Source organism: Bos taurus, chromosome 13 (genome assembly GCF_002263795.3).
Source record: "Bos taurus isolate L1 Dominette 01449 registration number 42190680 breed Hereford chromosome 13, ARS-UCD2.0, whole genome shotgun sequence".
Classification (NCBI taxonomy): Eukaryota; Metazoa; Chordata; class Mammalia; order Artiodactyla; family Bovidae; genus Bos; species Bos taurus.
In genome coordinates, this window is record NC_037340.1 from 53974303 (window position 1) to 53998607 (window position 24305).

General features: G+C 55.7%; 1 protein-coding gene across 5 annotated transcripts in view; it reads left to right on the forward strand.

The window, feature by feature from the left end:
- Positions 1 to 4195: 4195 nt before the first annotated feature.
- The window catches only part of ZBTB46 (zinc finger and BTB domain containing 46), a 51620-nt gene continuing 31510 nt past the window's right edge, over positions 4196 to 24305 (forward strand). For 2 of the 5 annotated variants that reach the window (XM_005214614.5, XM_059892497.1), the window contains exon 1: positions 5172 to 5327. The gene's annotated coding sequence lies outside the window, so the exon portion shown is untranslated. Of the gene's footprint in view, positions 4504 to 5171; positions 5328 to 15426; positions 15526 to 17024; positions 18134 to 24305 lie in introns of those variants that run through there. The other 3 variants (XM_005214618.5, XM_005214616.5, XM_059892496.1) reach the window with 3 other exon arrangements.

The window sequence follows — 24305 nt, forward strand, 5'->3', positions numbered from 1 at the left end:
GCATCCTGTCTTGCTCTCCAGTCTTGGGATGTCCCCGGCACGCGGCAGGATCGATGTACTCCATGAATGCTGCTGAATAAGCTATGAATGAGTGGACGGAGGAGGCTGGCACTGCACAGGGTTGGGGCATTTCTGAATCCACCAAGGGGACCCAGAACCCCCTCCTCTGATGGGAAGGTCGGGGCAGGGCCTCTCATCGTCTCCTTTTCCTCCTCGCCCTCAGCCCCTAGCACGGGAGCTGGGCCAGGTGACCTATGTGGGGAGACTCCTGGCTCAGAAAAAGCACCCCATCTCAGCCTCTGCCCCCTCATCCCGCCCTGTCGCTATCTGCAGCCATCACCAACTTTTGCAACGCGAGCCTCAGTGGCTGTGGCCCCCAGGGAGCAGCTGCGTTTCTCCAGCGGGGACTGAGGCCCCCAGCCCCCTCGCCCTGCTCCAGTGCTGACTGGCTGCTCCCCCGGGCCTCCCAGTTTCCCGAGCCCGCCTGAGATGGAATTACAGCCCCAGGTCTGCACCTGCGGCGCAGCGCTGCCTCCCAGCTCCCAGGGCCCTGTCTTCCCCTCTCCTCCCTCCACAGGCCGAGTGAGGTCCCAGTCGGGTAGGGTGCCTGCTGTGTGCCCAGAGGAAGCAGGGGCTGTGGAGATCCCTGTTGGGTGGGGCCGTGGAAGCACCCTCATGGAACAATGCCACCACAGGGACCACAGGATGAACGGGGAGAGTGGGGCTCAGGGTGGGGGTGGGCAGCAAGGAGAAGGACGATGGGCTCAGATTGTAAAGGGATCGGGGCCGTTCCAGGGAGCAGGGGAAGTGACACAGGAGGGAGCCCAGTGCCACCCTCCACACTTAAGCTGGCCTCAGGGCCCACCTGGGACTGGGGAGGGCTGGTGAGGCAGGAGGCGAAGTGGCCTCCTAACCAGGAGAGGCCAAGGTCGATGGTCAGACCCACAGGGACAGACCCCTGCTCATCCATAGCCCACAGCTTGCACAGGAGTGGCCCTGGCTGCCTTCCACCCTGTGCCAGCCTGGCTGTGCAGCTGACACTGGGACAGTGCTCTGCCCTTGCCTCCCTCCCAACTGTGCTGCCCCATTCTCACTCCAGCCCTGTTAGCCCCCACCTCCACCCCAGCTCTCTGCCCCTGCCCTCAGACACCAGCCCCTCCCGGGCACATAGCAGGTGTGGCCCAGCTTCTGGCTGGAGGGAAGGTCTGGAATGCAGGGCCCTGGTGCCCAGCCTGGGGGTGAGGGGGTGGGGGCTCAGGAAGGAAGGGGCTGGCATTTGGCAGTGGCGTTTTGGAAGGACGGTTGGGGGTGAGTGCTTGGAATGGAACGGGGCGACAGTTGGCGGTGGCAGCTGGAGCGGCAGTGGGGCTTGGCAGGGGCGCGGGCCTGGAGGACAGTTGGGGTGGGGCAGCCATGGGGTTGGCAGGTAGCCTCTGGCTCTGGAGGGAGGTCTCGGGGAGGCCCAGCAGGAGGGCAGGGCCAGCTGGCAGCAGACTTGGCTGAGCCAGGCCTGGGAGCAAGCTGCAGCCTCAGCCAGGCGGCCCCCAGCCCAGGGTGGGGCTGCTGCAGTCCAGGGCCGGCCTCCAGTCCACCCGCAGGGCCCAGGATGACGCGCACAGGGCGGTTCCTGCTGCGAAGCCCAGCACCCTCAGGCCCACTAGCTGCGCATCTCCCACCCTGTTCTCGGCCTCCCCCCTTCCCCATCCGGCCATCCGAATCCAGCAGGGGCTTGGAGAGGGCAGGGACAGGTTCTGGGCAGTTTCCCGAGAGGGGCAGGACTCCCGGGGCTGTTGCCATAGGGACGGCCGAGCAACACCACTGGCTGGAGGATAAACAGGCAGGTTTCCTGACCAGTGACTGCCGTGAAGACAGCCTAGAAGACCCGGCTGGGGTGGATGGGGAGGCGCTACCTGGGGGTTGCAAGCCCTGGTGAGGGGACTGGTCCAGGGGGGTGCTGGGAAGGCAGACGAGAACGGATATTCATTGTCCCTCTGTCTTCTTCCTAAAGCACCTCTGGGGCTCTGCTTCACAGGAGTAGACCTGGAGTGGGGCTGGATCCCCTCCCAACCACCTTGCCCCCTGAAGCCACATGGTGGGGGTGGGGGCAGGTGGAGGGAGGGCTAAGCACGTGGTGCAGGGGCCCTGCCAGCCAGGCAGCTTTCGAAACTGAACTGCCCTTCAGGGTCCCAAGGTCTATCAGTGGGAGTGGGGGCAGTGTGCTCTGAGAGGTGGCCATCGGCAAGTATACCTGTGGGCCTGGCCAGCTTCTGTACTTTGGACCCTGGTTCCCCAGCCCTGGCCTCAGGGCTGTTCGTTCTCTCCCAGTCCTCAGATCCTCACTGCCTCAAGGTGTCTCTTGGGCGAGCTTCAAATGCACTCACATGTGTGGCTGGCGGTGAACTTCCAGAAGGACCATCGTGTGGCCAGGACCAGTGCAGAGTGCTCTCCACCCATTTGTTTATCTGTCTTGTCCTCCAGCCAAGTGAGGGCAGGAACCATGTCTGGGTCATGGTGGCATCTCAGGCCCCTTATTCCCAGGGCCCTCTCACCTGCTGGCCTCCCTGCCTCTGGACACCAGGTTCCAAGGCTGAAGAGTGCCACTGAGGCCAACCCCACACCCTCGGCCGTCACCTGTTTCCAGCGCCATCCCTGGGTAGAGCTGCCTCACAGAGGCCGCCCTTCTACCAACATTGAAGGACACACTGGTGGTCAAAGCAGATCCCTCTAGGGTCAGTGCCAGCGTCAGGGGTGAGATGCAGTGCATGGCATCTGCACCAGGGCTCAGGGAACCCCAGCAAGAGTAGAGGCTTTCTGATCGAGCCTGGCATCTGCCTGCGGTGAGTTGGAGCCTGGGCATTGATTAACATGGGGCCCCTAGGGGTGCTGCCACCTCTCCCCGTCAGAGCAGATGCACCAAGGTGGCCCCGGGGAGTCCAGCCACACAACCCTTGTCCTCCCGGCTCGGCTGAGAGGCCACCACTGCTGCTATTGGCTCTTCCTCTTTCTTTTGTTTTCCCTTTGTTTCTTCTTTATTTCTTTCCTTTTTTCCTTCCTATGATAGGGGTTTATTAACTCCCAGAAGACTCGTTGTCTCCGATCTTAGGCATGGCTTGATCAGAGCTCTCTGGGACACTCCTTGGTGCTGCCTTTTTGGTCTACCAACTTCATTCAGGCTGCTCAACCTTCTGTTGGTTCTTGGAACAGAAAGGATGGGCGTCTTAGTCCCCAGTCACTGGCAGGGATGCTGGGGAGGGGGCATTGATTCATCATCATGTAGGGGAGGGGAGTGTGGAGAGAGTTCCAGAGCCCCAGGGACGCATTCCAGGACTCAGTGAGACTTTCTACCAAGACCAGAAGACCTGGGCTAGTAGGTGGGGTGCACCCTGGTGCTGATGAGAGAGGCTCGGTTCTCCTGGGCAGGCCTCCTGAGCAGCGGCTGAGCACCACTGTGTGCCCCAGCCGGGCAGCCTCCGCAGCATTCCAGCAATGCTGCTCTCCTCGGAGAGTGTCCAGGGAGGGGCAGCCATCAGGCAAGTGGTCCTCCCCAGTCTGGCAGACCCACTTCTCCATCTCCCCCGCATCATTTGCTCCATGGGCTACAACTGCACTCCAGGCAGACAGGCAGGTGAGAGGGGAGGACCCCGAGACAGTGCCCTCCGTCCCCTCAAAGGGAGGACAGAATGACCAGCCAAAACCTCCTGGAGGCCTAGAAGAGACACTTCTAAGGTTGACTGTGCCCAGTTCCCACCTGAAAGGGCCCAGGAAACTTGGGCCTGCCGTTCCAGGCCTGGGTCCTCCAGGAGTAAGTCTTGCGGGGAAGGGGGTTGCTCCTGCGTAGGCAGCGGGAAAGGAGTGGGGTGCGGGTGTCTGCGGCCATTTTCAGGCGCCGGTTGCAGCGAGGGAGTGTCCCAGCCTTTTCATCGCTGGCTGCCAGACCGCGGCCGCCCTTGTTCACTCAAGGAGAATTCCCGCCTCCCCCCCACCCAACCCCAGGCTGCCCTCCCCCAGCAGCCCAGTGAATGCCTCCTTACACATCCTGAGAAAGCATCCATAATGGCCCGCCGCCTCCCACCTCCCGAGGAATTCCGCGGCGCTGGGCCCGCAGGGAGGTACGGGCGCAGACGGTCCGCGGCGCCTTCCCATTGGATGGCCAGGTCGTGCTCAACTCCCCTGCGCGGCTGGCCAGCCACAGGCTCACCTCCCTTCCCACCGTCGCGGCCGGGAGAGGAAGCGAGGTGGCCTTTGCCCCCGCACAGGCCAGCCAGGAATGCGGGGCCACGCTTCCCATTCTGTCTGCCCGAGGACTCAAGGACAGCGGGGGCGAGAAGGGACGCACGGGGCTGCTCTCGGGCAGCAGGACTGGAGATCGCTTGCGGGGGAAGCGCGGCAAAGCCGTGGGCATACCACGCGGCTGGAAGGACCGACGCGCGCGCGGCCGCTGATGCCTCCATTGGTCAAATCCAAGCCCTGTGGCACGCACTGTCCCGTGGCCCCTGCCCTGAGGTGCGCCTCTCCCCGGGGACGCCGAGGTCTCCGACGGCGCGGCCCCGAGCCCCTGGGCGCTGTGGGACCGCTGTTTCGCTTTACCGCGCGCGGCCGCACAAACCGCCAGGAAGGCGCGAAGTTTGCGAGACCCGTGCGGCGCGACTGCGCGTCGGGGGACGCGGACAGCCTGTGGCCCTGGGGATAGGCGCGTGGGCAGCGCCAGGTGCGCGGTCGGGCAAGAGTTGGGGTGCTCTCGTCCCGACCCACGTGTCCGACCGGATGGTCTGCCGGGTGCTGGTCCCCGTGGGAAGGGGCGCGGGCACCCGGAGACCCCACGCCGCGCCACCCCCGCCCCCCGCCAGCCCCGCGGAGGGGGCTTCCCACAATGCCCAGCGAGCTCCAGCCCGCACTTCCGCTGTCCAGCCGCCCACGGGGGGGCGGAGGCGCACCGACCCTCGCCGCGGCCCCCTCCGCCCGGCTAGCGGAGCCGGCCGACCGAGGGGCGGGGCGGCGGCCCGGCCGGCGGGGCGGGGCCCGGGGCGGTGGCCTGGGCCGGGGCTGGGGCGCGGGCCAATCAGCAGCGGCCGGGCGCGCGCCGGGGGGCGGGGTCAGGGTCCGCAGGCGGGGCGCGCGCGCGGGCGGCGGGGGCCGCGGGGTTGGAGCGGCGCGGGGGCGCGCGCCGGCCTGACGGACAGACGGACGGACAGACGGACACAGCGGCCAAGGCGAGCGCGCAGCTCGGACCCGCCCGGACGCAGCGCTCGCCCGGCGGCCGCGGCGATCACCGGCGCTGGTCCGGCGGCCGCGGCGCCCGCCCTCGCCCGCGCCCCATGGGGTCACAGGTAAGCGGCGCCGGCTCATTGTCCGCGGCCGGGCCGGCGCATCGCGGCGGGGCCGGGGCTCAGGCCGGCCGGACCGCTCCGGGCCGGAGCCGCTCAGAGTCGGGGCGCGCCCCCGCCGCCTGCCCCTCGCGCCCCGCCGCGCCCCGCCCCGCGGGGGCGCCCTCCCGGCGGCGATCGGTGCGCCCGGCTGCAGCTCTGGGGGCGGCGGTAGAGACCCCCGCCCTGTCCCCGCTGGTCCCTGAGCTCCGGTGGCGCGGGCGGGGCGGGGCGGCGAGGGCTACGCGGGGTCCCTGCGGGGCTGCGCGCTGAGGCGGAGGCGGCGACGGGGTTGCCCCGCGCCCCTAGTCCTCGGCGCCTCCTGCCGCCGCCGCCGCGGTCCCTCCCCCGTTACCTCCGAAAGGGGAATTTTCCAGCTGGTAATTTCTGCTGCGTCAACGCCCGGCCCCAGGAGGCAGCCTGGGGGCGTCCTGGCGCCCCCCGCCCGCGCCGCCCCGCGCGCCCCCCGCCCGCGCCTCCGAGCCGCACCCGGACCCGCCCGCGCCGAGTTTGCCAAGAGTCGGAACTGCGGGAGGTGGGCGCGGCGGGTCCCCGCTCTCCGCCGGGCCTTGGGGGTCATTGTCTCCCCCTGAAGCCCAGCACTGGCCTCGTCTCCATTTTAATTACTGGCTGAACCAGGGCGCAGGGGCCTCGAGGCCGGGCAACTAGAGGAGCGCGGAGGGGACGAGGCGCGCAGAGCGACGAGGGGCGCGCGGAGCGGACGGGGCGCGCGGAGGCAGCGGGGTCCGCCGCGAGCCGCGTCTTTGTTTCTCTGTAAATAGACATGTCAGTTTCGCAGGGTAGCACGAGTCAATGTCTGACAACTCAATCTGGATGGCAAATGGGCGATTTTCTGCACCAGGAGGAGGGCTCAGGCTAGTTGGGGTTCCTCTCGCCCTGCTGACAAATTCATTATTTGTAGGTTTAACGGACCACGCACAGTAGGGCTAGACCGAGGAACCTGGGTATATCCCAAAGGGGCGAAGAACTGGTATTTTCTGTCACCGAGGAAATACAAACAAAAGAAAGTTTGACTGAGATTCTCAGCGATTTTCCTTACGCTTTCCTTGCTCCAGTCTCAGCGAAGCGTTTGTCGTGGATTGCGGAGGCAAGATTGTTATCAGCATTGTTTAAAGAAATGCTAATCAGGCAACACATTGGCGAGCCGCTGGGCTCAGACACCTGTGCGGAGTCCTTGAGTGCGTTTTAATTGTGTCAGTTGTAGAATCTTTCATACTGGATTTATCATCAAAGCTAACTTCCCTTTGGGTAGCAGAGTAGATTCGGTCTATCGCTGGCCTGCGTGTAGCCTGTGAAGGCAGTGTTTTCACTCATCGGGAGGGGGAAATAGTTTGTTTCCCAAAGGGAAACTTATGGAAGGGTTTTTCACATGAATGATGAAGTAAACAACAGAATTTTATTATAGTGCACTGCTTCTAGTTGGTGTGTTTCATGATAAATACTCTGAACTGAAAACTTTGAGACTCCCTGCTGTTTCGGAAAGGACTAAGTGAGAGGTTGTTGAGGCAGAAGTTACTAGGTGTAAGTCTGACTTAGACACTATGTTTCCCTAGAAAACTAGTAATTATTTTTATATCCTTTACTGAAGTGAAGGAGGTGTATGTGGGTGTTTATGGGGAGAGTTCTGTTTAGGGGGTATGGAATCGATACCTCTAGGCTAAACCCCAAGATCAACCTTTCTGGGAGGCCAGCCTCACCTCTAGGCTAAACCCCAAGGTCAGCCTTTCTTGGAGGCCAGCCTCAGGACAGGATCTCATTAGGTCTCATTGACATTACCCTGGATGAAAGAATTTTGTTTGGATGAGATGAGTTTTGTTCAGCTCTAGCTGTTTAAGATTTGAAAATGAGCTCTTTTTCCACGTCTAGTTTCTGGTATTCAGAACTGGTGGAGTGTCGGCTGCAGGGGCTCCAACCCTCTTGGGTGCTCTGTGTCCCCACTCGACCATCCAGGGGGAGGGGGCTGCCCCCGCCTTGGTCACACATAAGCACTTGGAAGGTGAGGTCGACACTGAGGATGGGTGAGACTCCACTGGGGGCCTGGAAGGACTTTACAGTCAGACAATGTGTTATTTGCAAACATGTTAAACCAAATATTACAAACTTTTCAACATTGTCCTTTTGTGGGGTTTTTCAAATTAAGCAAAATTGGGCCACTGCGTCCCTGTGGTCTGTGTTTCTGGGGCAGCTGTGCGCCTGCTGTGCTCTACCAGAGGTCTTGGACCAGCGGCGAAGGCCCCGCAAAACATCTTCCGAGAGCCTGGAGCTGTGAACTTGAACTTGAACTCGTGCCTCACTTTGCTGGTGCTTCCTGTGCCCAGGTGCCCTGTTGACTGCTGTGTTAATATGGGCGGAGGGTTCTTGTGCCCTGTTCTGGGGGTTTCGTGTACTCATAAAAACAGAGGCTTTTCCTTCTCTCTGATAGAACATATTCTACTTAAAATCTGTTGAGTGTTGGTAGGCTATCAAGAATTCCCTTGTGAACCTGCCCACTCCCCTGAACAAAAAAGATTCTTCTTTTTGCTACAAGTGTGCTTGAATGGCCCAACTCCTGAGAATAAACAATGCTTGAAAATCTCTGTTGAGACCACAAGACTCATTTCAGTCTTTGCAACGCAGTTGTCATGTCCTACCCTGGCCCCTGTGTCCTCTGCCATTGGCTCTGACTTTGGAATGGCCAGTACAGCTGGGGTCTTCAGCCCCGGGTTCACCGGCATTTTCCCTCTTTTCTGCCTTTCGAGCTTCAGTATGGTATGTGCCTGACACATGTGTACTTGGGCTCTGGGTTCTGGTTTTCTGGTGATGACAGATGCTTGTAGATGGAGAAGTCATGGAAAAGAAAAACAACTTTTTCTAACAAGCTGAAAAGTTGTTCTAGTGAAGGATAAGGACAAACTCAACCAGTCAGGTCTGACCTTAGGGTGATTGATGGAAAGTTTTCCGTTCAGTGTTTCTCAACACTGCCGTTTAACTCTTATTGAGATTTTGAAATGACTAAACCTTTTTAAATGTCATTATTTGGATATAAAAAATTAGCAACTTAGGCACTTTAGAAAGTTGAGGAACAGTGTTAGCGTGCTTTTCAACAGCATTTATAGATGTTCTGTGTTTTGACAGGTGTGTTTTTTGAGTCACATTAGAGAGACATTCCCAGAGTTTCTTATTCATGATGATTTTTGGCTGATTGAGAGCTTGCTGTGGGCCAGATTGGAGACAGAATTCCTGCAGTGGGGCTGTTGACCTGTTGGGATGGGTCAGAGTGGGGGCCCTACAGGAACCACCGATGTGGGTGACAGATGCTAATGGGAGCTCAGAGAAGGATGGGTGTGGCCCACCTGGTGGCCTTTCTGAAGACTATTGGAGGAAAGGGTGTCCATGCAGACCCCTCCCCTGGCCCAGGTTGGGCCTGTGGTGCCAGCCCCTGGTTCCAGTACCTATGTGGCAAATTATTTTCTAACTTCTGCTTCATGGAGAGTGGGTAGCCAAGGAGAGAGCAGAAACCTTGGGGCCAGGCAGCTTTAGGGGCTGATTGGCTGTGGGGTTGGGGGTGAGAGGCAATGTAGTTTCAAATGATGCCTTCCAAAGCCCGCGTTTCAGCACATGAATCCCTTCCTAAATGTCACGCTCACGGGGAAAGTCTCAGGGAAGCTGTCCTTTTCCTGGCTCCCAAGTGGCAGCCCAGCCCTGCTTGTCTGAGTGGACCTGGGGTGGAACCCCTTCTTTGTGGAGCAGAAAGAAGATGCCTCTGTCTTCGAGAGAGGATTTGAAAACCTGAAGCAACCAGAGCTGCCGTGAAGATGGACGCATGTCGGGTGGGGCCTGGGCGGCTTTGGGTAGATTGCCCTCTCGGTGTGTCACTGGCACGCAGAGGGTCTGACCTAGGTTTTTTTGGCCACTCTGAACACTGTCCCTCGGCTGGACCTGGGGCTGGAGAGCCCAGCAGGGACTCGGCTTGGGGAGCAAGGACCCTCAGGCTGGCCACTCACCCCTCACCCATCTAAAGGCTGGGTTTGCTGTTCTCCAGGCTGACATCCGGGTGCTGATTTGCCCTCAGTTCGAGGTGGCTGTGCCAAGGTGCAAGGGCACTGTGTCAGGATGCACAGAGATGGGCTTCGTGAAACCCACTCAGGGACGCCCGGCTGGGCCCGCTGGTCAGAGGGGCAGCACCAGTGCACTGGGTTGTTGATTTCAGTGATGGATGATGGAAAACACCATCAGGAGGCTGGCCCAGAAGCCCAGGGTGGGGCGGGCAGGATGACGTCGGGTGTCCGTTCAGGTGTGTTGTAGACCGAGGGGAGGGGCCAGGTCACTGGAGGAGCTCAGGGCTGTGGGCAAATGGGCTGCCCCTGTGAGCAAGTCAGGCGGGCACCTCAAATGGGCCTTCATGTCTGGAACAGGTGTGTTTTTTCATCCCATCCCATTCTAAGCAGTGCAGCTTCAGGACCGGAGTTTCCTCTTCTTTAGGAAGTTTGAAAATGGGTCAGACACTACTGTTTCCTTCGGGGCAGGAGAGGGCTGACTCTGGGGGGGAACAGTCTCAGAATTGCAGAGCCAGCTGACTGCTCAGGCCGGGTCCTCTACATTCAGTTCCTGGACCAGCAACATCCCCTGTGCTTCAGGCGAGGTTGAGTCAGAGACGCCCGATACTCAGAGTCTCGCACACAGGTGGCCATCGCCTTTCCCAGGGAATCGGGCCCCTTGGCCTAGGCCCCACCCTGACCTCTGGTCTCTGAAGAAGCTGTCCATCTGCACTTGAAGGCCAGTCCTTCCTGCCAGTCCTGTGGCAGCCAGCTCTGTGGCCCACATCCTCTCTCACACGAAAAGTGGAGCAGGCTGGCGGGCCACACGTCCCAGGTCCCCAGAGGAAAGGTCACGTGGGGAAGCGGGGCGCAGAGTCAAATGCTTGTTCTGGGGTGAGCGTGGAGTGGCTTCAGGTGGCAGAGCTTTGGGGCCGTGACCTGGAGTCTGTAGCCCACCCCCAGCTGTCCCCTCCACAGTCTCACACTTCTCAGCAGGGGGCCACACCCGGCTTGTGTGCACCCTGAGGTCCCTGACACTCTGGCTGTTCCTAAACAGCAGCCTTTGACTTTCCAGTGGGTCTTCGCATCCAGACCAGGGTTGGGGGGCCGCCCGTCCGGTGGGACGGGGCCCCATGTCTGTGGCTGGCCTAGGAACTCCTGTGATCAAAGCGTGGGAAGCCTTCTGCATTCTCCTCTCCAAGGCCAAGAACCCTGGGACCCCAGGACACTGGGGAAAGCTTGTCAGCCCTGGAGGGGAGGGTCCCAGAGCTTCCAACATGGTCTCATTTGGGGCCTGTCAATCAGACAAGGTGAGGCCCCACTGGCAGGGCCCAGGGGTTGTTTAAGAAGAGTGGACAGAGCTATTCTTTTTGTTCCTGTCCTGTCCCATGAAAACTGCCTTAGCATGACTTCTGTGGCTAGTGGTCTGAGTGCAGCCTCCACTGCCCGTCTCAGACCCCTCTCCACTGACCAGCGTTCTCCATCTACCTCTAAAGTGTTAATAGTAAGAACTGGCAATGAGGGGAAAGTTAAAAGTGGCAATTTCCCTTACAAAGCTCCTCAGGTAAGAGAAAGCTGAGGACGTGAGTCCCTGCTGTTGAAGAAGAGACCCGAGCTTCCGGCTACGGTCGCCTACCTTCTGAATATTCTCAGCAATGTCTCACAGGAGCTCAATCTTCTGATGAGAGGTGATTGCTGCTGATGCTGTGTCCATGCGTAATGTTTAATTTCCAAATAGAGACTAAAGGAGGCAGGACATTTAACACCACTTGGACGCTAACTGGCCAAGAGCTGAGCATCTCGTCTGCGGTGAGTGGAACCTCTCCGGTCAGCTCCCTCCTGGCACTTTTAGAGTTCTCTTCAGGATTATATTATTAAAGTGTGTGTGTTACCGTGTACTGTCACTTTTGCTTTCATTTTTGGTTATACATGGAAAACTCCATAAGCAGGAAGTTTCCAGGTTTTTCCATGAGGACATGGTGTTTTTTCATTGCCTCTGGTGATATAGAGACATTGTTATTTCATTGCTATTATTTTATATGAAGACTTACTCCCTCAACTTCAGCGTTGTTTTGAAGAACTTTTCATGAGTTAGCAGCAGACACACCCTTCACGGGGGCAGTGACCATGTATCATGACAGGCCTGCTGCACACCTGAGAAAATTGATCTTTAATATTGGGTACGTTGACTTTTCCTATTTTTCTTTTTTTTTCTGGCTGCACCATGTGGCTTGCAGGATCTTAGTTCCCCAACCAGGATTGAATGTGCGTCCTCAACAGTGAAAGCAGAGTCCTAACTACTGGACGACTGGGGGGGTCCTCCTATTCTTTCTAACATTGTTGGCAGAATGAGGTCAGAACAGGGAGTGATAAGGTGACACTGTCCTTGGACCACCTTACCATTAAAGTCACTGAGCTCCACTGGACGATGTGAAAAACACTGGGGTGTGTGGGGGGGGTCTTTTAAACCTCTTCCCTTCTGGCTTCTCTGTCATCTGCTGCTTTTGATTCTGCTGTGGGGTGGAAGCCCAGCGCCTGGACTTAGGAGCAGAGAGAAGGCAGAAGTTTCAGTCAGCAGGTGTACTGCGTGGCTGCAGTGACCATGGTTCCTCTGTGATGAGCAGGGCACTCAGGAGGCCAGGGAGCCAGAAGCACTTCCAGGTGTACATATGCCCTTGAGAGCCTGAGAAGAGGATCGGAAGGGTCAGTGCCAGGGGACCTACCTGCACTGTGTCTAGCAGATCCGCTTCACTGAGTCTCAGGTGGTCCCTCAAAGAGTGTCTTCCTCTGAGCTCAGGAGATGCTCCGAGCCTTGGAGGAGCACGCAGGGCAAGCACAGCTCGATGCTGCCCATGCTACTGCCTGAGGGTCACACCAACCTCACATCTACTTACCTTTGTTTTGCCTCATCTTAAGGAGCAAGAATATCCATGAAGTCATGAGTCAGGCATCTCAGTTATGTATTTCTTGATACACACTGAAGCGGACATGTGACTATTAGGGCAGACAACGATTCTCCCTTTGTCTCGAGGGAACTACCCACATACCCCTCTGCCACCTGCTGGGAGGGGGCCAGCACCAGGCCCAGGGTGCAGGGGTGAGGCTGAGCTGCTGTGAAACCTGTCCGTGTTCCAGACTCTGGACATGGGCGGCCTTGCCATATGGCTTCCTTGAAGGAAGTGGTGGGCTGTGTTTCTGGCTTGATGGGGTGAGCTTCATCTGGATACAACCTCCAGCCCTGCCACAAGCTGCTGAGTCAGGTGCGGGGGAGGCTGGTGGATTGGACTGTGTGGATCCTGGTTGGGAACCCTTCAAGGCCCATCTCAGAGAGCCTTCCTACCATCTGACCAGGGAGCAATCTGTGTAAGTTAGTCTGCTGTTTGTATGAGTTCTCTGGAGCTGTCAGAGCAAAGGACCACTAATCTGGGAGCTTAAAACAACAGAGGTTTATTCTCTCCCAACCTGGAGGCCAGAAGTCCTAAGTCAAGGTGTGGTCAGGGCCACCCTCTCTCCAGAGGCTCCAGGGAAGGACACACTTCCTGCCTCTTTGAGTCTCTGGTGGCCGCTGGCAGTCCTGGGTGCTCACAGCCAAGATGTGTCCCTCATGCCTCCCATCCTGCCCTTATGGCTGTCACCCTGGTGTCAGATCTGCCTCTACTTATTAGGATGCCAGTCACCTTGAATTAGTGTCCACCACGATGATCTAATCTTAACTTGATTACACCTGCAGAGGCCCTGTTTCTAAGTGAGGTTATATTCTCCTGTGGTTAAGACGTGAGGAGATCATTTTGGGGGAAAGGATTCAGCCCTCTCCACCGTTACAGCTTGTGTTCTCCTGACACGTTGCCACATTTATTTCTCAATGCCAGGGTTTCATGAGGGCTCCCCATTCATCTCCAGCAATCACTACTCATACCTACCCTTCCCTTGATGGTTGAGCGAATGAGGCCAGTGACCACGGTGTTAGTGAGTTTGCCCCACAAATCTGCACTCAGCCCCACGCTCTCAGCAAGGAGGGGCTCTCGGTCCAAGGACGCAGGCACCAACAAGGTCCTGGCTGTGTTGGGTCGCATGTCCCCAGAGGGGAGGTGACAGAGCAGACAGACATCGATGCCTGTAGAGGAGAGGAGATGCAGCTGGGCCTGGAGGGAGGGTGTGGTGGGGGCAGAGGCAGAGCCCAGGGTGTCCGGTGGGGCCATTGGGGTGGGTGTTTAGTGCCGTTGCGCTATAGCAGGACACGGCCCCTCCTTTGACCCCCCTGCAGGACTGGGTACCCATGTGCCCATCTGCCCCCCAGGTGGACCCAGGCCTTTCTTGCTCCTGGGAAGCGGGAGGGGCCCCTTTTCTAGACAGCATTTTTATTGCTTCTTGTAGGAGATGCAGGAAAACAAAATGTAGTCTTCAAAATTTAGAAAACCTTTCATGCAAGAGTAACATGAGGAGGCTCACATAACATCAAATAGATTCATTGAGTAACTGGTCTGAAAGTCATAATTCTTACAGTGACCAGCATGGGAGTGTCCCATGGTGGTCATAAAGGCTGTGGGTATAGACAGGGCTGTTGTATGCCTGGCATGTCGTCCACGTTCACAGGTGAAGTTTCCCTTCTTGTTGATCCGTGGGACCCGAACCCTCTGGAGGCCCTCTGAAGGCCAAGGTCACGGCTGTCTCTTTGATCCCCTCCCAGGGTCACCTCCTGGATAAGGACCCTCCCCTGCTGGGGTGGGAGGGGCCAGATCCCTATGCACACCCTTGTGACTCTTGTAGCAGACAGGCTGTGCGACAGCACCCCCCCCCCCCACTGTGTTGGCATGCATAGTCCTGGACTCAGGTCTGCAGGCCAGGCACCAGCCTTGTCTCTCAGCACATACGTGTGTGTGTGTGCTAAGTTGCTTCAGTCATGTCTGACTCTTTGTGACCCCATGGACTGTAGCCTGCCAGGCTTCTCTGTCCTTGGCATTCTCCAGGCAAGAGTCCTGGAGTGGGTTGCCATGCCCTCCTTCAGGAGATCTCCCCAACCCAGAAATCGAACTCCCATCTCCTGCACTGGCAGGTGGGTTCTTTACCACCAGCGCCACCTGGGAAGCATCGTCTCTTAGCACCAGCCTTCCTTAGTCACAAACTCCCTTGATTCTGTAAAAGTGATCTTGTTCTTTTGTAACCTCATCGTATTTTCAGATCCCTACTTTGGAAGTTTTCAAACACACACAGAATTAGCAAGTGTGTTTCCTTCAGTAATTCCCTTTTGTTCTCACATTTGAGTTCCTCTGTTTTTGCTCTGAACTACTTTAAAGCAAATCACAGACATTGTGTCTCACTGTCCCATGCTTTCCTTCATGTGGGTGGTTCCGTGAGTACCTCCTGGGGCCCCCCAATTGGGGCTCAGGCTTAGGGATGGCATCCTCCAAGTTTTTACTACTGGTTGATTTGAGCTGCAATCGGGACAGACCCAGGAGTTGCATTTGGAGAAGTTGCACTTGGGGCGGTGGCTCTGGAATCTGCTTTATTCTGTTTTGGGCTGTTTGTTGAAAAGTCAGACCTGTTGGTCCCACACGGTGGTCTGGCTGGTGGCATTCTCTGACCGTTAGGAGCCCCACCCTGTTTCAAGGACCAGGCAACCGGGACCGCGTGTCTGGTACTCAGTGTCTGAAGTGTGACAGTGACGTCTGCATCGGAATTTCTGACTTAAAAAATGAATAGTTTTTATATTTTGTGCCTGCTTTTAAAGATGCTTGTACCTTCTGTTAAGGATCTGTACATAATCTGTTCAAAATGATTATCACCTATGTAAGTTTTATTTGAAAAATTCTAGATTTAATAAAGTGTAGTATCATTTTGGAATTTTGTAAGCATAATTTTTTGGCAAGATCATTTCTTTCGAATATTTTAGTGATTGTTTGGAGCCATGAGCTATTTTTGCCATAGTTCTTTACTAGGTAAATTGTTTTCATCCACAGCCAACCCTGGGTCTGGAGCGTGTGCCCCTCTGTTTGAATGGCAGCTGATGAAGTAGCTGCATGGCCAAGGGGCAGGGGGCTTGATTCTCGTGAGGAGAACGCTGGCTGAGCTGGTGAGGGAAGTGGGGTTCACGCCTCACTGTCACCTGGTTTCTGCGTCCTGAGAAGGTGAGAGTCTCTCTCAGGTGTGTGCCTGTCTGCTACTGCAGACACACACTCCTCATTCACTCGGCACCCGTCCACCCAGCCTTCATTTATTCAGCATCTAATGAGTGTTTACCGTCTGCAAGGCCTATGCAGAATGACAGTGGGGACTTGGAAACGTCCGATTAGCAGCTAAAATTGTGTCAGATGCCAGAACAAACGTTTGTTCTGGTCCAAGCCTGCATGGGGGCTCTCCCGCCACCAGCCGGGGAGTCGGGCATTACATTTCTCTGCCCCAGTCCAAACCTATATGATGGGGTTTCCTAGGTAGCACCTTAGAGGGTTGGCTGGATCCTCTTGTTTTCAAGAAATGCAACTTTGAATAGAAAAGACAGCTTGAAGATTCTAGCATTTGCTTGGTATAAACAAATGTTGCAAAATATTAAAGAACTGGTGTATTTGGTTAAGGGTTAGGAGGGAGTTCTCTCAAGAATCATTCTTGCAGCTTTTCCTTCTGTTGGAAAGTGTTTCAAAGACAAAAGTTAAAAGACTACAGAGGATTCCATCCTGTTGCTTGAGAACTAGGTGCTGGTTTTTTTCCCTTTCCTGTTTAGATTTGATGTTTTTCTTTGGCAGAGGGAGTACAAGTGTTAGAGTTAACATTTCAAGTCAGTATAGCTCAGATTTAAAACCTTTGGATATAATTTTTCTGCCTTCTTAGGCCAATCAGTTTTCTTTTTAAGAAAAACTTAAAATTTTTAAGTGGATGTGTGGCTTTTTCCTGTGGCTTTTGTAACAAAGTGCCACAGACTGGTGGCAAACACAGCAGAAACATGTTCCCCCAACAGGGGTCGTGGGGCTGTGCTCCCTCCGGGGGCTCTGGGAGAGGGTCCTGCCCACCTCTTTAGCTCTTGTGGCCCAGGCACCTCTGGGCTGTGGCCACGTCCCCCTTGCCCCACCTCTACCTCCATCCCCCTCTGCATGTCTGTGTTCAGAGTTCCCCTTTTTGTGACACACCCGTCCCACTGGGTTATGACCTCATCGTAAGTTGGTTAAATCTACCAGGATCCTGTTTCCAAATAAGGTTGCATTCACAGGTACTGTCTTCTGGGGACACGATTCACCCCACAAAAGCAAGTAACTCTGTATCCATCCTCCACCTTTACTGTGAGCTGTGACTGATGGAGAACATCAGAGCCCACCTCTCAGCCACACCTGTGGTGTCAGCTCTGAATTGTGGTCCTGTGATGTCATGGGGCTGGTCAGAGGCCCTTTGTCCATGGCCTCACTGTCTGTCATGGCCTTCAGTGAGGTGAAAGTGGGACCTTCAGGCCCACCCAGGATCAGGAAAGTGCTGTCCGCTGCTACTTCTACCAAGAGCTAAGCTGGGACGTTTAAACAGTATCTCTTGATTGACAGAGGCACCACATGTGCTGTTGTAGGAGGAGCCCCTGGAGACTTCCAGGAGGAGACGGCTTGTCAGCAGCTGGGGGGATTGCATCCATGGCAGGATATGCCTTTCGATCCACCTGTTAAAAAGAGCACATTTGTATTGTCCAATGATTCATCACAGCCTAAGGGAGCTGGTCATGGAACAACAGACTGGTTCCAAATAGGAAAAGGAGTACGTCAGGCTGTATATTGTCACCCTGCTTATTTAACTTATACACAGAGTACATCATGAGAAACGCTGGGGTGGAAGAAGCACAAGCTGGAATCAAGATTGCTGGGAGAAATATCAATAACCTCAGATATGCAGATGACACCACCCTTATGGCAGAAAGTGAAGAGGAACTAAAAAGCCTCTTGATGAAAGTGAAAGAGGAGAGTGAAACAGTTGGCTTAAAACTCAACATTCAGAAAACTAAGATCATGGCATCTGGTTCCATCACTTCATAGGAAATAGACGAGGAAACAGTGGAAACAGTGTCAGACTTTATTTTGGGGGGCTCCAAAATCACTGCAGATGGTGATTGCAGCCATGAAATTAAAAGACGCTTACTCCTTGGAAGAAAAGTTATGACCAACCTAGATAGCATATTCAAAAGCAGAGACATTACTTTGCCAACAAAGGTCTGTCTAGTCAAGGCTATGGTTTTTCCTGTGGTCATGTATGGATGTGAGAGTTGGACTGTGAAGAAGGATGAGTGCCGGAGAATTGATGCTTTTGAACTGTGGTGTTGGAGAAGACTCTTGAGAGTCCCTTGGACTGCAAGGAGATCCAACCAGTCCATTCTAAAGGAGATCAGTCCTGGGTGTTCTTTGGAAGGAATGATGCTAAAGCTGAAACTCCAGTACTTTGGCCACTTCATACGAAGAGTTGACTCATTGGAAAAGACTGATGCTGGGAGGGATTGGGGGCAGGAGGAGAAGGGGATGACAGAGGATGAGATGGCTGGATGGCATCACCAGCTCGATGGACATGAGTTTGAGTGAACTCCGGGAGTTGGTGATGGACAGGGAGGCCTGGTGTGCTGCAATTCATGGGGCCGCAAAGAGTCAAACACGACTGAGCGACTGAACTGAACTAAACTGAAGGGAGCTGGTAGCTGCCCATTACAGTTGTGCGTCGTTTAGAGAGGAAAGGGCCACAGTGAGGGTCGAGTGTAGCAGGAGGTGCCTGGGGGCACAGGTAAAGCCGTAACCTCTTCCCCTTGCTCTCCCCAACCCCGCAAAGCAAACTTGTGGACCGGCTTCCCACCAGCAGAAGCGACAGAGCTCTTGGGTCGATGCCTGGCTGGGGCCGTGATTCTGCTTTGGCATCGTGGGGGGTCTCCCTGCCTGGTCTCTTCTGTTCTCTCCCTGCCCCTGCAATTGTTTCTGGGGCCCCAGGCACCCTGCCAATCAGGACATCTGGGACCCCTGGGGGGCTGCTCTCTCTTGGGAGCCCGTGTCTCCCCTTGACGTACTAGCCCCTGGCTTCCCCATCTTGGTGGCTGGTGCCCCAACCACCCTGAGGTCCAGGCCGGCACCACCCCGGCTCCTTGTGGTTCTCTCACTGGCCCCGTCCCGTCTGTGTCCCACAAGCTCTCCCGTCAGACGCCGAGGTGCTGTGTCTTCCCTGGGCTGCCTGTGTGTTGGCCATAGCTCGATGCCCTCGACCGTCCTGAAACACAGGCCTCTTGTGTCCCAAGGTGCTGGGCTGACTTCTGTGGTTCTTCTGTCCACGTGATGCTGGTTGGGCCGCAGTCCTCCAGGCTGGGCTGGGCCGCCAGCATGGGTGGCTCTGTGCCTTGGAACCTTTAAGGTGAGCCTCGGCCAGGTCTCTGGGGTGGCCATACTCAGTCCCCACTCACTTAGTCTCGCTGCTTGTGCCCCTTCCTCAAGCCCTCCCTGAGAGCCCTCATAGCACCTCTGTGCTGCTCTGGTTCTGGCCTGGCGGGGGGCCAGTCCTCAGCCTGAGCTCAGTGCCCAGCACAGCTCCAGGCTCCTGGACACCCTCAGGGGCTGATATGGAATCACAGTGGGACTAAGTCTGGGCCACAGCTATGACCTTGGAATTCTGTGGGTCATTCCACACTGAGAGCCAGAGCCAAGCAGGCGGGGACAGGGTGCATCTGGCCCTCTGTGGTCAGGGTGTGTGCATCCTGAGAGGAAGTGACATCTAGACAGGTAGGAGAGTCCAGGGAGGGGGGCGGAGGAGACTCTTGGTCCCATGGAGGTAAGGGAACCGAAAGAGGCTGTGACAGGGAAGAGGGTGGTGGTGGCGTGGGGCTGGACAGGGGCTGGGGGCGGGGAACCACCCTGGCCCACAAGGGTTTGCATTATGAGATCACCCTGGTGTGCAGCACCCAAGGGTCAGGCTGTGAGTCACTGGAGAAACTTCAGGCAGAGCTGCCCTCCCCGGGCACCTAAAGATGATTTCTGTTACTGAATGTGGAATATTTCTTCCTAGTCAGGAGCTTAGTTTTAAATTTTAAAAGGCAACAAGGAACCCTGAGAAAACAATGTGTATAAAGTGTGGGTTATAAAATGGTCCCCTGTTCTCAGTGTCTTGGATCTTGGGTTTTTCAGAACCTTGGGATGTGGGACATGGTGTCCATACAGGGAGGGCCTGGGGCGGGCTGGGTTCTGCCCATGGGCAGAGGCCTTGGTGGGAAAAGCCGAGCACTTGCCATATGGACTGTATCACCCACTGGTGTTGGTGGGTTCTTTGGTAGATAAGAGACATGTGTGTCCCAGGCTTCTAGCAGAACCCTGGGCTGAGTGTCTTAAATGACAGAGGTGTATCCCATTGAAGCCCTGGAAGGCAGAGGTCAGAGAACAAGGACCACACCTTCTCTGAAGGTGCTGGGCAGGATGGAGGACCTGTCCCAGGCATCCCTCCAGCTTCTGGTGCTTCCTTGGCCATGGCCTCATCTCTTCTGTCACATAGCTGTCTCTCCATGAAGGTCTGTGTCCCAGGGTCCCCTTCCCTAAGGACACCAGTCACATTGGAGCAGGGCTCACCCTAGTGACCTTGTCTTAACCAGTTCCATCTACAAGGACCCCATTTCCAAATAAGGTCATGTGCAACAAGTGAGTCTGGGACATGGTTCAACCCACGGCAAATGGTGATGGGTACGCACTGGTTTGTAGTCGAGCAAGGATATTTCCATAAAAGTAGTTTTGTAGTTGACATGGTCATAATTTGCGTACAATAAGCTACTCATTGGAAGAGGGTAAATGGGTGGGTTTGCACACAGCGGTATCTCTGTCTTTCTCTGTCTTTCGCTGTCCCCAGGCCAGGCAGCCCCTGTTCCTGCCCATGTAGGTCTCTTTGCAGGTTCCAGTTTCATGGAAGGCATTACTGCACTGTCTCCTTTGTCCGGTTGCTTTCACACAGTGTAATTATCTAGAGACTCACCCGTGTCCACCTGGAAGGGCCTTTTAGACGTGCTCGGCCGGCCAGGCAAGGGCGGAGATGGGGCTTCATGGGGCCTGCAGAGAGCAGCTTGGCTTCTGCAGACCAGGAGTGGGTGGTCTGGTTCTAGCACTAAAAGTACGTTGCTTCCACCTTAAAACAATATTCACCTGTTAGGTCATGTTTCCAGGAAAATTTCAAGAAAGTGTAAATGGAGCACAGTGGAAACACAGAGTGAGAAGAGGTGAAGTCGGGTTGGCGAGGAGGTTCCATGGGTGTTAGAGGCACTCACCTCTTAGCATTGGGCTTTTCTGTACTGGGACTCGGTGACCGACCCTGGGGAGGGACCAGTCGGCCAGGGCTCCCGATCCGTGCCCACACCTGGAATTTCTTTGAGTGCAGCTGGATACAAAGTCCAAATGCATTCACTATTTTGCATCCTTATTATTAGAACCAATTGTCTTCAAGGTGGAGCTCTTTAGGGACCAGAGAAAAAACATGAATACCCGCTTCTCCCAGAATTGCTAATCTGAACCTACAGTGCAGCAAATGAGATAAACTCAGAGCAGTCTGCACGTTTTGTGTTTCTTGTGATTTTCGAGACTTGGCAGTTTATTTGGCTTTTACCAGTGGAGCATCCATGGTCTCATGGGCAAGCTGGATGAATAAGAGATGGGCCTCCTGCTGGTAGTTTTTGAAGATGGTTCTTTGTTGCAGCCTCCTTACCTTCAGATGCTGTGGGGAGAAGGTTCATGAGGTACCCTGGGGTTGGAGTGCTGCAGGCTCTGTACCCTGGAAGTGACAGACGGGAGTGCCCCTGACATCACATCTGCCCCTGATGCTCACAGAGGAGGTTGACACGGCAGGTCCGTGCTCATGTCTGAGTGCAACTTGTTTAGGGGAGACCTCAACACCCACCTTGACCCCAGGTCACCATAATGAAGAGTTGAGACTCGGGTCTCTTGAGTCGTGGGAGCTGGCTTGGGACTGTGAGACTTGGGGCAGGGCAGGTCCGTGGCACCCAACACGAGCTCGGTGGCTCCGGATGGCTAGACTCAGGTTCCCTGCCAGGCAGCTTGGAGACCACCTCCACCTTTCCCAGAGGCGTCGGTATTAGAAATGGCTCTGGCAGCATCAGGCAAGATTCCCACCAGGCAGGATGGGGCCTCGGCTGCCCCCTCCATCACTCGCCGTGCCATCACCTGCATGGTCCCCGTGTCCTGGGTTATGTCTTTGGGGGTGGCTCCGAAATCTGCATGGTGCAGATCGGCACACTTTTGGAGTCTAGTCTGGAACTTGGATTCAACTTGTATTTGCACCAAGGTGGTCATAAGTGATTCTGTCTGAGGCTGAAGTGTCTTGAGATCAGCGAGCTATAAATAAAACAGAGAGTAGGGACCCCAGGAGACATGAAACCTGCGTAGAGATGGAGTGGCTTCCAGGTGGCACATGGGTCACTAACAAAGTTGCAGGTGCTGGTATGGCAGCAGGGAACCCGTCTGCCCCCTTGTTCTCACTAGCCTGAGCTTCTCTTGACAGAGTGGCGTCTGGGACCCTTCAGGGCCACAGGCTCCTCTTTGAGGGTCCCTTCCTCACAGGACTGCCCATGTGGACCTTGAAATGCACGACAGTGCCCTGTGGTCCATGCAGCAGCACAGGTGATTCAGAATGACAATCAGGTTATCTGTCCACAGGCGTGTGTGCGATGGGGCTTCCTAGGTGACACTAGTGGTAAACAACATGCCTGCCAATGCAGGGGACGTAAGAGACAGTTTCAGTCCCGGGTCAGGAAGGTCCCCTGGAGGAGGGCATGGCAACTCTGTCCCGTATTCTTGCCTGGAGAATCTGGACAGAGGAGCCTGGTGGGCTACAGTCCATAGGGGCACAAAGAGTTGGACAGGGCTGAGCAACTTAGCATGTGTGTCCTGTGAACAAGTGTGGGTCCACTGGCGTGCGCTCCCTGAGCAGGTGTTTGTCCCACGGCCAGGTGCGTCTCCACTAGGCAGGACCCTCCTTTGGGGCAGGGCAGATGCTCTGCTGTCCTAGCCCTCAAATAAAAACCTCTGTGAGCATGCGTCTTTCTGGTCAGACTGCTGTGTGATGTGACTACTAGGAAGCTTCTGTTTTTAGGGTCACGGCCACTGGGCAGCAGCTCTTCTGCTGCGGTCAGGTGGGCAGGACCCCATGAATGTCTCACTGATGTTCTCACTTTGTAATGCAAATTCAGTCATTCCCCTAAAGTTTCAGTAGGCTTGGATAAATTATGTGTATGCTTAGTGTTTCCATAGCAGACTAATCTGTTGTTTGTTTGTTTTCGTCTGTACCACATGGCCCATGGGATTTTAATTCCCTGACCAGGGATTGAACCCGTGCTCCCTGCAGTGGGAGGGTGGAGTCCTAACCACTGGCCCCCCCAGAGAAGACCCTGAATAATCTATTTTTGATTATTATTCCTTTAGATTCCTCTTCTTTTTAGCATGCAGGTAGCTTTTTTCCCTAATGAAAATTGTATTTTCTTACAACAGATTCTCTGTAAAATACATAACTGATTTTTAAGCTGCTCTGATTGAATAATAATTTATTTTAGAACTTCCCATATGAGTTGAAATTATTTTAGAAATGCAAACCCTGTGAGGTAGTTGCTGCTTCTGTAAACGGCTCTGGCATTTCCCCCTTTTCGGTTTTCTTCCTGATTCTTAGAGGATATGCTTCACTGGTGAATAAAGAGATTTATTATTCATACAGGAAGTCAGGTAATGAAACCTGCATCTTCCTAATTTGAATACAGGGTCCTTAGGTGCCTGAGTACCTCCCTCCACCCCACCACCATCCCCTACACATGCCCAGGAGCTCCTTGTGGACTCAGGCATGAAGCCAATGTTTTGCACTCAGATGGTTGATTTCTTGACTTGACACGTGTTCCAGTCCTCCCTCAGTGTCTGGTTAACCTGAGTGTGATGCCAGCTGTGGGGTGAAGCCAACCTGGATGATCTGTCTGTTCTCCTCCCCTTCTTGCATGCCGTGGAGGAAGAGCAGACTGGGTGATGACTGCCCTTGGGGGGCCCCCATGCACCCAGGGTCAAACACCCCAGTATCAGCTGTGAGTGTGGGGACCCCCCCCAACATGGCCAGTTCTGACCACTCCCCCTCCTCCTCAGGGTCCATCCTTGGGGTCTGGTCCCACTGGTCTCACGATTGAAGCAGCCTGTTTACTTTTGGTCTTGAGGTGGGGTGGGGGCTGGCGGGAACAGTGCCCAGTGGACTGTCGAGAGATATGAAGGAGCAAAAGACTTGGAGTCTCCCTGGCCTTGTTCTCCTGGCGTGAGGACTGCAGCCATCTGCAGGTGAGCCCAGGTGACGTTGGGAAATGTGTTGGAAGTCCAGGGAAAGCTGTTCCACCACGAAGTGTCCCACACCCTCCCCTCCCTTGCCTGCCTTTTGTCTGCTCCCCGTGGGAAAGGTGGACGATGTCCCCACCTCTGACCAGCTGTGAAAGGGTGAGTTTAAAAGGAAGATCTGTCTTCCTTGGGGGGTTTCACGCAGTGACGACGGCCCCAGAATTCGTGTATTGAGGTCCTCGCCCCCAGCACCTCAGAACCTGACCTGGTTGGGCTGGGACTTGTACTGAAGTGGGAGGGGCCTTGTCCAATATGACCATGTCCTCGTGGGGGATGTTGGGACCGACACGCGCAGTGACACTATACAGGTTGGGGGATGACGCCGCACGGGCCAAGGACACTGAGGGTTGCTGGTCAGCAGCAAAGGCCGGGACATCCCCTGCGTGGTTTTCAGAGGGACCCCTGCCCACGCCACGGCCTCGGGCTGTGACCTCCTGACAGGGCAGCACTGAAGTGCTTTTATCTCGGCCACACATTCCGGTGGCCCCAGAAACTTTGGGGGCAGCAGAGAGCTGGGAAACAGAACCAGGGGGAGCAGCACGGTGGAGCCCAACTTGAGAAAT